The sequence below is a fragment of the Chiloscyllium punctatum genome, chromosome 8, assembly GCF_047496795.1.
Source record: "Chiloscyllium punctatum isolate Juve2018m chromosome 8, sChiPun1.3, whole genome shotgun sequence".
NCBI classification, from domain to species: Eukaryota; Metazoa; Chordata; class Chondrichthyes; order Orectolobiformes; family Hemiscylliidae; genus Chiloscyllium; species Chiloscyllium punctatum.
In genome coordinates this window covers 5,514,212-5,527,829 of record NC_092746.1, presented here as the reverse complement: position 1 = coordinate 5,527,829, position 13,618 = coordinate 5,514,212, and the positions used below count along the sequence as shown (strand labels likewise).

The following is a 13,618-nucleotide window of genomic DNA, read 5'->3' as shown; positions in this document are numbered from 1 at the left end:
ATAATGGCTGTCCGTGTAATAGAAGGCAATTGGGAACGTAGCCTTCAGCTGACCTGCTGATCTTCAATTTCCCAGAGCAATATGACTGCTGGTGCATTATTGCCACTCAGTTGGTTGAACACTGTTCATTGAAACCCAATTGAGGACAGTCAGGCCCAATAGAGGAAATCCTCACTAGATACTCTGACATATGATTGAGTGTAAACTAAACAACCTTTTCAGCATGTCAGCAATGTGTTATTGTTTAAGTTCACACAGCCACAAATGTCCAGAAAGAATGCAAGTACTGTAGTGAGACTCAGACAACATTTGGAAGTGTGATTGAATAACATCAATATAGCTGCAGGATCATCAATCAGGCTGTCACATTTATGCTTAACTCCCCATCGGACAGTGTAAACAGTTGCTCATTATTGTTAGCCATCTTACCACATTTGACCTATCCACATATGATTGAAATAAAGCGAGTAAAGAAGATTACTTCACTATAAATTTACAACTAAACCTTGAAGTATTGTTGCCGATGAAAGCCAAAAGTATTTATGTGACATTTTTCTGCTTGGTATCTTTATAAAGGCATGTTCCTATCCATCTCAGTAGACTAACACAAGCACAAACAGAGGAATATCATGTGAATGGATATAGGATTCTTTCGCTAATATCCTGCAAGGAATTTTAAGTTGGTGGAGCAAGTCAGTTTGGGAGTGGATTGGAGGGAAGGGTGGTGTTAAACATGTTGAAACTGATGCCACTTTAAAAGACTGGCTCCCACCTGCAGATTTATACATTTAACTATAATACAATAGGCTGTATTGTTAATTTCAATATGTTATTTGTCCTTAGAGAACAATTTTATCATGGATTTGTGATTTAACTTGCAAAGAAAGCAAAATTTGGGAGGACTGAGGAAATGATATATGGAATGTAACGTGTGGTTTGAAGACACAGAAGGTCCTAAGATCATGAAGCAGGGATTCTTTATTCTATTGTTATTGGGTCATTATAAACATGAAGGGAAATTAAAGGTAAACAAGGAAAACAATGTGTACGTGGATTTAAAGCTAAGGTTTACATTGTTTTGAAGGATACTTTGTCCATCTTAATTCTTCCCAATGACCAATTCCCACTAATTTCTACTATGCATTCAACTGATGCAGCTGACCTGTTCGGTGTCCTCTCTCACTGTTGCCATCTACTGGAAGTCCCAATACCACTCTTGCAGCTGCTCCACTTGCTTCCCTCCCTCACCATTGCCATCTGCTGTTGGAGGTCCTATCACACAGTTCTCTGCTTGAGATTTGCCATCCCAGCAACGACCAAAGCACCAGTGACTGTGAGGCAGTTGTGTGATCAGCAGTTTTGATTGCATCATGATGGATTAGAATGTGTGAGCCTCCCACTTTCCTGGCATCATTCTCTTCTTGCATCACTGATAAGGGTAAATGCTAAGGGTTGGAGTGATATCCAGCATATGCTCAAGGTGACTTTTGCAACCTCTAATCTGTGTGGACTTGATCATGTGGCTGGGGAACTGGAGCAGGAAGCAAGGATTTAAATTCTTGGATCACTAGGATATGTTTTGTGGTAAGCATAAATTCTACAAGAGAGACGGTTTGCACCTTAATAGGTTAGGGGCCAGCATTCTGGCAGGCAGGTTTGCTACTGCAACACAGCTACGTTTAAACTAAGTAGCGGGGGGGAGGGGACAAACTGGATGTTTAAGAACGAAATTGGAGGGAAAGTTAGAACAAGAGAAGTCAAGAAAGACAACTGTATCAATGAGGCAGAAAACTCAGAAAGGGATCATGCTGTAAGGTTGAGTGAAATACGGGTTGATGGGAAGGGTGAGAGCAGTAACAAATTAAAAATACTATACATGAATGCACGAAGCATTAGAAATAAGATGGATGAGCTTGAGGTTCTTTTGGAAATTGGCCGATACGATATTGTGGGGATAACTAAGACGTGGCTTCAAGTGGACAGGGCCTGGGAAATGAATATTCAAGGCTACATGGGCTATTGTAAGGACAGACTGACGGGCAGAGGGGGTGGGGTGGCCATGTTGGTAAGGGATGATATTCAGTCCCATGCACGGGGGGACCTAGAATCAGGGGATGTAGAGTCAGTGTGGATAGAGCTGAGAAATACTAAGGGTAAAAAGACCCTCTTGCAAGTTATCTACAGGCCCCCAAACAGTAGTCTGGATGTCAGATGTAAGTTAAATCAGGAGCTGAAATTGGCCTGTCGCAAAGATGTTACTACAGTTTCTATGGGGGATTTCAACATGCAGGTAGACTGGGAGAATCAGGGTGGTATTGGACCTCAAGAAAGAGACTTTGTGGAGTGCCTCAGAGATGGATTCTTAGAACAGCTGGTGCTGGAGCCGACCAGGGAGAAGGCAATTCTGGATCTGGTATTGTGCAACGAACCAGAATTGGTCAGGGACCTCGAAGTGAAGAAGTCATTGGGAAGTAGTGACCATAATACAATAAGGTTCATTCTGCAATTTGAGAGGGAAAGGGTACAATCAGAAGTGACAATATTTCTGTTGAATAAAGGGAACTATGGAGCTATGAGGGAGGAACTGGCCAAAGCTCAATAGTGCAATACCTTAGCAGGGATGACAGTAGAGGAACAATGGCGGATATTTCTGTGTATAATGCAGAAGATGCAGGATCAGTTCATTCCAAAAAGGAAGAAAGATCCCAGGAGGAGACATGGGTGGCCGTGGCTGATGAGGGAAGTTAAGAAACATATAAAGTTAAAAAAGAAAAAGTATAACATAGCAAAGATAAGTGGGAAAATGGAGGACTGGGAAGCTTTTAAGGAACAACAAAGGATTACTAAGAAGGAAATACGCAGAGAAAAATGAGGTACGAAGGTAAACTGGCCAATAATATAAAGGAGGATAGTAAAAGCTTTTTTAGGTATGTGAAAGGCAAAAAAATGTTTAAGACTAAAATTGGGCCCTTGAAGACTGAAACAGGGGAATATATTACGTGGAACAAAGAAATGGCAGAAGAATTGAATTGGTACTTCAGATCTGTGTTCACTGGGGAAGACATAAGCAATCTCCCTGAGGTAACAGTGGCTGAAGGACCTGAACTTAAGGGAATTTATATTTGCCAGGATTTGGTATTGGAGAGACTGTTAGGTCTGAAGGTTAATAAGTCTCCGGGGCCTGATGGTCTACATCCCAGGGTACGAAAGGACGTGGCTCGAGAAATCGTGGATGCGTTGGTGATTATTTTCCAGAGTTTGATAGATTCGGGATCAGTTCCTGCGGATTGGAGGGTGGCTAATGTTGTACCACTTTTTAAGAAAGGTGGGAGAGAGAAAACAGGAAATTATAGACCAGTTAGTCTGACCTCAGTGGTGGGAAAGATGCTGGAGTCTATTATAAAGGATGAAATTACGACACATCTGGATAGTAGTAACAGGATAGGTCAGAGTCAGCATGGATTTATGAAGGGGAAATCATGCTTGACTAATCTTCTGGAATTTTTTGAGGATTTAACTCTGAAGATGGACGATGGAGATCCAGTAGATGTAGTGTACCTGGACTTTCAGAAAGCTTTTGATAAAGTCCCACATAGGAGGTTAGTGAGCAAAATTAGGGTGCATGGTATTAGGGACAAAGTACTAACTTGGATTGAAAGTTGGTTGGCTGATAGGAAACAAAGAGTAGTGATAAACGGCTCCATTTCGGAATGGCAGGCAGTGACCAGTGGGGTACCGCAGGGGTCAGTGCTGGGACTGCAGCTTTTTACAATATATGTTAATGATATAGAAGATGGTATTAGTAATAACATTAGCAAATTTTCTAATGATACTAAGCTGGGTGGCAGGGTGAAATATGATGAGGATGTTAGGAGATTACAGGGTGACCTGGACAAATTAGGTGAGTGGTCAGATGCATGGCAGATGCAGTTTAATGTGGATAAATGTATGGTTATCCACTTTGGTGGCAAGAACAGGAAGGCAGATTACTACCTAAATGGAATCAATTTAGGTAAAGGGGTAGTACAGAGAGATCTGGGTGTTCTTTACACCAGTCAATGAAGGTAAGCATGCAGGTACAGCAGGTAGTGAAGAAGGCTAATAGCATGCTGGCCTTCATAACAAGAGGGATTGAGTATAGAAGCAAAGAGGTTCTTCTGCAGCTGTACAGGGCCCTGGTGAGACCACACCAGGAGTACTGTGTACAGTTCTGGTCTCCAAATTTGAGGAAAGACTTTCTGGCTATTGAGGGAGTGCAGCATAGGTTCACGAGGTCAATTCCTGGAATGGCGGGATTACCTTACGCTGAAAGACTGGAGCGACTGGGCTTGTATACCCTTGAGTTTAGAAGACTGAGAGGGGATCTGATTGAGACATATAAGATTATTAAAGGATTGGACTCTCCGGAGGCAGGAAACGTGTTTCCGCTGATGGGTGAGTGCCGAACCAGAGGACCCAGCTTAAAAATACGGGGTAGACCATTTAGGACAGAGATGAGGAGAAACGTCTTCACCCAGAGAGTGGTGGCTGTGTGGAATACTCTGCCCCAGAGGGCAGTGGAGGCCCAGTTAAGAAAGAGTTGGATAGAGCTCTCAAGGATTGTGGAATCAAGGGTTATGGAGATAAGGCAGGAACAGGATACTGATTAAGGATGATCAGCCATGATCATATTGAATGGTGGTGCAGGCTCGAAGGGCAGAATGGCCTACTCCTGCACCTATTGTCTATTGTCTATTATCTATTGTATTGGTACTTTCGAAGGAATCCAGACTCTTACAAAACACCTACTTGGTGTCTACGTTAATTAGGTATCTCGGAGTCAGACAGTTGGCGACACTTGTTGCTTTAGTTTCCATCTTCCAGCAGATCATCACTGCACCATTTTCCTGGACAGGAGTAGACTTTCCCACACTGGATGCACGATTGTAGATTCATAACACAGATCGCTCCCGAATTCCTCAGCACTATCCGACTCCACTTGAGCCCTTGTGCACCAACATTCTGAAGCACTGTTGAGTAGAATCGTAGAATCCCTACATTGTGGAAAGAGACCATTCAGCCCATCAAGACCACACTGATCTTCCAAAGAGCATCCCACCCAGACCCAACTTCCAACCCGCTGTCACCATAACCCTGCATTTACCCTAGCTGCTACTCCTAGTCTACACACCCCTGGACACTTCGAACAACTTAGCATGGCCAATCCAGCTAACACTTGCACATCTTTGGACTGTGGGAAGAAACCAGAGCACCTGGAGAAATCCAGACAGACGTGGAAAGAATATGTAAATTCCACACAGACTGTCACCAGTGGCTGGAATTGAACCTGAGTCCCTGGTGCTGTGAGGCAGCAATGCTAATCTTATATTCAAATTTGCAGAATATACGTGCACTAATCGGAAGGTCACTCCTGTCAGCCTTGTAATTGTTCAATGCAGTTCTTCTCACACTTATCCTTTAGTCCTCTTGGACACCATCTCACATGCCCAGCTTAGCCTTGTGCAATATATGACTATCTAGTCATTGACCTGGCCAACACCATCAGACAGTGTGTTGAGCCCAAGGAGATGTCCATAGGAAGGGCTGGGTCTCATCCAAAGAAGAGATCGTGTGAAGAGTACCTTGTGATGAGTGTGGGATGCTTTTATAACTCCAGAAGTACCCAGGCCACTTCCATATACTCTCAGGAGGCAAGGTGTGCAAATATTCACTTAGTGTGAACGATTCAACCATATTCTATCTGTTACCTCTGGACAAAGGGTGGTGAGGCTATAGGCGATACCATAGAATTTGCAAAGTTCCTGGGGTATCCTGCTCCCAAAACTGCACACTTATCACTTCAAATGGAACACCAAAAGGGACAACTCAATCAGGTATGACTGACCTACAGCTAATTCTGATGATAGCTGAGGGCTTTTGGTCATGCTTGGGAATGATCTGCATGAGGTTAGTGAAGGGATGAGAGTATGAGAGCATGACCACAATAGTGATCAATATCAGCTGCTATCCTTGGCCAGAACCGCTGCTCTCTGGTCAGGGAAGTCACCTTTTCTATCACTTGGTGTCCCCTTTGCTCATGAACCATGACACCCGAGCCTGCCGAGAAAGATGATTTGTTTCACATCTCTCTGTGAAATGAAGCAGCCAATTGCAGACTTCATCCTCCTCCATGATCCTCTCCCAGCACCTCAACAGTGTCTGTGCCATTTGCCATTCCCTGAGCAGCTGGCACTGGGTTGGGCCTTCCAGTAATGGTCTGCTACTTTCCATGTCAATCAGCTGAAGCTGTCTGAGGTCCTCTTTTGAAATCAATGGCAAAGATGAAACCATAACTAGATCTACCCTGTCTCGATCTGGTTTGGATCTCTCTCTGAAATGCCTTAGTGACACTCTACTGAATCCTAATCTGAATCCCATGGGGAATTAAGTTCCAACCACTGCCTTTGACTTGGAGGTATGGATATGGTGCCAGCCACAGCCCTGTTAGTTGGGCAGGGGTGGGTTCCCTCCTCTGCCCAGTCTTTTGACAAAGAGTACCAGTACTTGCATTATTTTTCCCTAACCAGTACCAGGGAGAAAGTGAGGACTGCAGATGCTGGAGATCAGAGTCAAAAAGTGTGGTGCTGGAAAAGCACAGCCAATCCGGCAGGATCCGAGGAGCAGGAGAGTCAACGTTTTGAGCACTTCAGCAGGAATGAAGCTTCATCACATTCCCGATGAAAGGTTCATGCTCAAAGCATCAACTCTCCTGCTCCTCAGTTGTTGCCTGACCGGCTGTGTTTTTCCAGTACCACAGCTTGATACTGACCGGTACCAGGTCTGGAATTGAAACTGAGTTCACAGCCCACTGGGTCCCAATTAAAAGTATCAAAAGTATCTGAGTGGGTTGTTGTCTGTAAACACTTCAAACTCTGCACTGAACAGAATGTCTCTGAACCTCTGGGAAATAACACCCCTCAAAGCTAGCTGTGTTCGTTTCATGTTGGAGTAATTCTGCATATTCCTATTGTTCTGCATGAGACTCCAATTGGCATAACGGATAACTGCTCCTTCCGGGTCTTAAACCTGTGCCAGCACCACTCCTGGGCCAAGGACACTGGAGTAAGTTTCCAGTATAGGAGGGAGATGGGAATCTGGGAAACCAAGGCTGGGGGTGGGGGGTGGGGAGGAGACCAGCTTCTGCCCCAGGGTGTGAAAAAAATCCCCACATGCTGGGTCCAACTCGCTGTGATGTTCTATGAAGCATAATGTCTCATACATCCTTTTCCAACCACTCCTTTGGTATTCTCTGATCTTCTCAGCCAGCCATGGAGTGGGTTGGCCACTTGTTCACAGCCTTGCAGAATATCTCTCATAGCAACCGATTGCCTTATTACCTCAAGCCAGAGCTGCTGCTCTGTCATTCAGATTTTCTCCTTGTCAGAACAAATGCCTTCCTTGGTAACATAGCGCCCAAGATTCTGTACTTTTGTCTGGAAACATTGTCATTTCTCGGGTTTGGCTTTCAGGTTAAACTGTGACAACTGGGCCAAAGGTTTCCTCAAATACCAAAATGTATATTTTATCCAGATACCTCAGGAGGGACTGGAAATTAAGGTGAACCTTAAGCTTTATCCATCACACACATGAAGGTGGCAGGAGCATTACAGAACTAAATGGCATTCTCACATATTCATAGAGTCCTTTGGTCCCTGTTCGCAATGCCATCTTTTCAGTGTCTTGTTCAGCTGTTTATAAACGTGGGTTAAATTGAGACTGCAGGAATATTTTGCACCTTTGCGAACTTGTTCCATAATCCTAAGTAAAGGGTCAGCAGCCTTTGGGTTGAGTGCTTGCTAATCCCCACAGATCTTCCGTTTTCTATTTCTCTCCCTCATGAGGACTAAGGGGGGAGGCGTATGGACTTGATGACTATTGGATTATACCTGGCTTCAAAGAGTTCTGCAGGGTATTCCCAGACTTCCTCCCAGTAATGGGGTGCATCTAGTAGAAAGGAATCTTTACTGGATGGTCATCTTTAGTCATGATTTTTATGGACTAGGCCAGACCACTCAAATCTTCTTAAGCAGGCAGCCCAGACCATAACTTTGCAATTTGTTTCAGTAAGTGTACAGTGAAAATTATCTGAAGTAAGTTAGCTAGGTTAACAACCAGGTTTTGAAACAGCCAAAATTTTTTTCACAACATTACGGAATGAAACTTAAAGAACAGAATATAGAAAATATCCACAGAACTCAGTCTATCCAAACTAGCCATAATAATGCTGTTCTGAAAATACACAACAGTCCAGATAAACGAACCCCTTAAACATAGAGTAAAACTTAAACAGAAGTTTACAGGTCGAAGTTAGAAGGGCAGAAGGAGAGAGAGTTTAGTGGCCTGTTTCCACCTGATGCACTGCTGAACTGACTCACAACAAGAATTCAGCTTTTAGGATTGACCACTCCCCTTCCATTATACAGGTTACTTCAAAAACATGAAAGCTGTGGCCTACAGTCTCATCTGTTCACGGATAAGCAAAAAGGCCTCCCAATACCCTTTTCATCTCTGTATCTGCAGCAGGAGTCACAGCAGCTTCCATGTCACAGATCAAGGGTTCAACAAGTGACAGAGGACAAGAAGAGAGATGGAGCTTGTGGGAGGCAATACCTGCAACAGAAGGAGTGCAAAATTGTCCTACCACCAAAGTCTCAGCTGGCTTGGGATCTTGTGTGAGCTCATGGTAAGTATTTGTCTCACAGAATCATAAAATGCCTGTTGGACAGCAAGAGGCCATTGTGTCTGTGCCAGCTGAGAAATGGGTGACCTTGCCTAATGCCACTTTTCAGCATTTGGGTTCATAGCCCTGCAGGTCACAGCACTTTGGCTGCACATCCAGACACTTCTTCAATGCATTGAGGGTTTCTGCCACCAGGCAGTACTGGAAGACATTCTCCTGTCATGTAGACCTGTGGCCATGCTGTAATAATGCATTCAATCACTACAAAAAGTGTCCTACAGTGACTGGTGCCATGCTTACCAAGGCAGACAATCGTACCCATATTACTGCTGACAATAGCAATCGAAAGTTTTCATACTTGAGTTCTGACCAGCCTCCCACTGTGCAGGGCATTGACAATCAGGATTATTCATCCACCATAAAGGCTTCCACTCCATCACTTTTCAATGCTGGACACAGTCAGGCAACGCCCACCATGATTTCATCCGGTGCTGGTTCATCCTCCCCGAGTGCTTCACACCTAGATGTTGACTGCTGGCTGGCTGCTTGAAGTTAAGGGGCACTCACTACAAACCACTCATGAGCAACCCGAAGGCCAGGAACCCAACAACCAAAGCCATTCAACAGCGAGATTTATCATACACCAATTATTAAGTGTTGATGGACCAACTAGGATCTCCAGAATGGACAGGGTGAGCTGCACTCTGCACAATATTGCCCAGCAGCAAGGCTTGGATCTTATGGAGGAGAAAGGCACTGAATGTGAAGCCCCTTCAGAATGTTGGGAGTGGGGAAATACCATTCAGCCAATGCACGAGAGCAGTGAAGATTATAGTTCACTATGGGGTGAGATCCCATTAGGTTTCACCAGTCCACAAATCTGTTAGCCATAAATTAAATTCACTTGCCCTTTCTCGGTGTGACTATAAAGAAGTCCGCTAGGTGGTCCTTCATAAAATATGTGTTCCCTGAATGGGGCTGTTAATCTGGTCCAATTGGGCAGCCCTGATTGACAGATATAAACAGGAGTGTCAGAGTGTCTCTTATCACTCAGAGAGCTGGCTCTGAGGAAGCTGAACTTCCATGTGCAAATCCAAGTGAATTGTTGACAGGATACTAGCCTCTGTGGAGTTACTTAATTTCTCTCTACAACCTCTCAACAAGAAGCAATCTTCGGTCCACAAAGAATCCCTGTCAAAAGCAACCACTGCTTGCCATAAATTCTGTCTTACCATTTCACACAAGCAAAAGGCCAGTTGCTAAGCAGCAATCAAAATTGGACAAGAGGGAGAAGTGTTACAAAAAGTAAAACATTTGTGGATCAAAACTGTTGTAGAAACTTACCAATCTAACATAGCTACGTGTGAACTTTTGTGAAACTACAAATCTGTACTCTATGAAAGTAATGGTAAGATATGGCCAAAGAATCTTCAACTTGTTCATATTGGCTTTGAAAGGATTACCTGAAACCATCCAGCTTGAAAAAAACAATGGAACCAGACTCATGAATATGCAAGTGAACTATATTTCTGCACCTGCTTGGCACAGCAGCAGACAGAGGGAAAGAAAATCATTTGGCAATGGCAAGGACTGATAAACTCCCTCTCTCCCTGTTTCCTTCTCAATGTTGCTAAAGCCAGCTATTACATTGCCATTGTAAAGCAAGCTAAAAGGGATCGCTCACAAAATTTACCTCATCTTCACTGAGGAGATGGCTGTTGATGGTGAGGAAGTAATTGGGGTTATTTTAGGTGCATATCAGTTCATGCCAGAGACACACAGACAAAACCTTTGTGACATCAAGAAATGAACTGAATAAACACAGGTGGATTTCAACAGCTTAAGCAGCTTGCTTTTGACCAACACAGGGTGGGCATTTATAATTGAGCCAAGCTACAAAAATCAGGATGAGATCATTCTTCTTGAGTTCAAAATCTCAATACCTTTCGAATCCAGATGTAAATAGTTCAATAGAATTTAGCAGAGCCCAGACAGACAACCTGGCTTATGGTTTTGAGTTAACAAGCAGACCTATAAACTCAGGACAGCTGGGATCTGGACAGTGTCACAGACCAGACAGCGATAAGGTAATACACCAAAGGCAAGTGAGATAGAAAAGGGAAGCAGACCAGGGAAGTGGAACTGCCTCTGACTGTCAAAAGAAGGGATCTGGAGGCAAGACAGGTGGAAAACTCTCTAAGTGTGAGAAAATATAAAGGAGAATTGTTAGATTTTGCATCCCACAAAATCTCAAACTGCAAAACCCATGTCTGTAGTCTAGTCCAGAGAGACTAGACAGGCTGAAGGAAGCAAGTAGCAAGAATACTGAGAGAGGTTCAGGAGCACCACAGGGGACAATAAAAACCATGAGAAGGTTGGATTGGCTCAAGGGGTCTCTTAAATTAAACCAAGCCAGTAATATGAGAATAAATCAAGACAGAAACCAAATGAGTTCGGCCAATAGCCATAAATAAAGGCAAGAAAGGGCCAAGGAAAATGACAAAAGATGACAGGTCAGAAGTAGATATTTGATTAATATTTTTAAAGGAGGCCCTGAAGAGTTCTTGGACAATCCAGGAGAAAAAAAAGATGAAGACTCATTAAGTGGGAGGATCACTGAAAAATATGGCAGAAATTTAACATCCAACTGATGGCAGTGGATTTCCAGGCAAGGTGGAATAGGTATGGTGAGATCCCATTCTCAAAGGAAAACATAAAGGAAAGCAACAACAGGCACCACTTGTGGACACCATCAGGGGCTTAACAGTGAGATAAAAACAAAATTGTTTGCTGGGAAATCAAAGGAACAAAGCTAAGTCCCAAACTTCAACCCATCCAATTGTATTGGTATAAAGTTCAATGAGATTGATGTTTAGAATGCAAGTCCTGGCAGCCTTTAGGAGTCAAACATTATTGACCTCTTCGAAATCAAATTTGTAAAAATATCTGAATAGGGCCCATGGACCATAAAAGGCGATGATTATAAATTATAAATCAGAGAGGCAACTTAGCTCAAGTTCAGCTGCCAACACCAAAGCAAATTGGCCATGCTAAATTGTCCATAATGTCCAGGGATGTGTAGGCTAGGTGGATTAGCCATGGGAAATGCAGGATTACAGGGATAAGGTAGGAGGTGTAGGTCTGGGTGGGATGTTCTTTGGATGATCGGTGTGGCCTGCTTCCACACTGTAGCGATTGTATGATTCTAATGTGGAATAAGTGAAATTGTTTGAACCGAAAATAAAATTTTATCTAAAGACATTAAAACCAGTCAGGCATCAAGGAACTCCACCTCACTTTCATTTACACTTAAAAGAGACATTACAAAGATAACACAGAAAGACATGAAACTATCCAGCTTAGAAAGACAATGGAATTAGTCTCAAGAATATGCAAATAAACTATATTTTAGAAGCCAATTAATTTTCTTTCCCTGTCTCTGATGCATTGCCAACAGCAATAGAAAGATTCCTTCTCTCCCTGTTTCCTTTTCAGTATCTCTAAAGCCAGCATCAGTAATAAAACAAGTCCAAGAAATATTCATTTACCAAGAACCCAAGGATTCTACAAATTTTAATACTGCAAGGATGCAAGAAATTAAGGAAAGACCCATTGTCTCAGATTGAAATGCAACAACTCAACCACTCGAAAAACTTTTTAAGTTACTTATTTGTTATCTTCCTATTGTAGTCGACACGCTCCCTTTTTAAAGCTATTATTTCTATGTTTGTCAATATTTGATGTCACATTATATTTATTTTGCTTGGGGTTAGTAAGTAATAAGTGTTCACTTTCTCTCATGAAACAACCCTTGCAATGGAGCATTCTTTTTGACTAGTAATGTGTTTCAATTGATGTGTGATATATCCATGTGCTAAAAAGAATAAAAAGTCTTTATTGCAACCAACTGAAGGATTTTAAAAAGATGATTCACTTGCATCCATTAGTCTTTAAAACCCCATTCTTCTTGACATTTCTTCATGGTGCAATCTCTGTGATTTCCTAATGACAAGATGTTGTGATCAATGCTCTGATTGCTGCGATGCTCATCACCAACATCTGGCCTTTTGGAGCCAGTCGGTTGTTCAACAAAGTTGACCACAAGGCAATGTGTGGATCTATGACTGAGGTGTAGATCAGTGGTTGAGATGTGAATGACTTTGAGCTCAGTCTCTATTCCCGTTTCCCCTTTACCATCATTCCTCTCCTGACCCATTCACACTTCTCTACTCGCCTGCAGGCCGGAAAGCATTTTTTGAAAATCAGTGAGGCAATGAATCACTAGTATTACATTGCAAAATGGTGTGCAAGCCATTGGTAAGGACATGAATATATTATTTTACAGTCTATGCTCTTTCTATGTTTGAATATGTTATTGTAAAGCCCTGTGACATTTTATCACTCAATCCTCCATTCTCCAATCTCTTTGCGTGCATCTGTTATGATAGTGGTAAAACTGTACTATCAATTTTCAACTTTCACCATCTGATTTTAATACCTGTGATCTTTCATGAATGGAAATGGTTTTACAAAGGGAAAAATGTTCGTTTAAAGTGGCCACCGTAATGACCTCACCACGGTTGAGTCCACTCAAGAAACCATCAATAATCAAGAATCAAAAATTGATATGTCATCAAAATGACTAAAGCCAGTCACTCAGATCTGTAGTTCCTGTTTCATTTGTTCCTTTCTGGAAATTACTGGGATGAAAGGCATATCCACCAATTCTCCAGCTTGGTAAAACAATGAAGCCAGACAAGAGAATACTCAAATGAACAGTACTGCTTTTGGAGAGAGCAGAGAGGGGGATAAATTTGTTTGTAATAGGAAATGACCTCTCTCTCCCTCTCTCTCTCTCTCCCCCCCCCATGCCCTTGATTTCTCTCACCTCTTGATGAC

The 13,618-nt window shown here is 42.8% G+C and overlaps 1 long non-coding RNA gene across 2 annotated transcripts; it reads left to right on the top strand.

The window, feature by feature from the left end:
* The first annotated feature begins 1,350 nt into the window (after positions 1-1,350).
* Positions 1,351-12,626, top strand: LOC140480348 (uncharacterized). 2 transcript variants are annotated; one of them, XR_011961273.1, is made up of 3 exons: positions 1,351-1,584; positions 8,463-8,722; positions 12,215-12,626. It is a non-coding gene; the product is annotated as an uncharacterized lncRNA (long non-coding RNA). The 2 variants fall into 2 exon arrangements; XR_011961272.1 differs by having other exon boundaries at positions 8,463-12,626.
* The last annotated feature ends 992 nt before the right edge of the window (positions 12,627-13,618 follow it).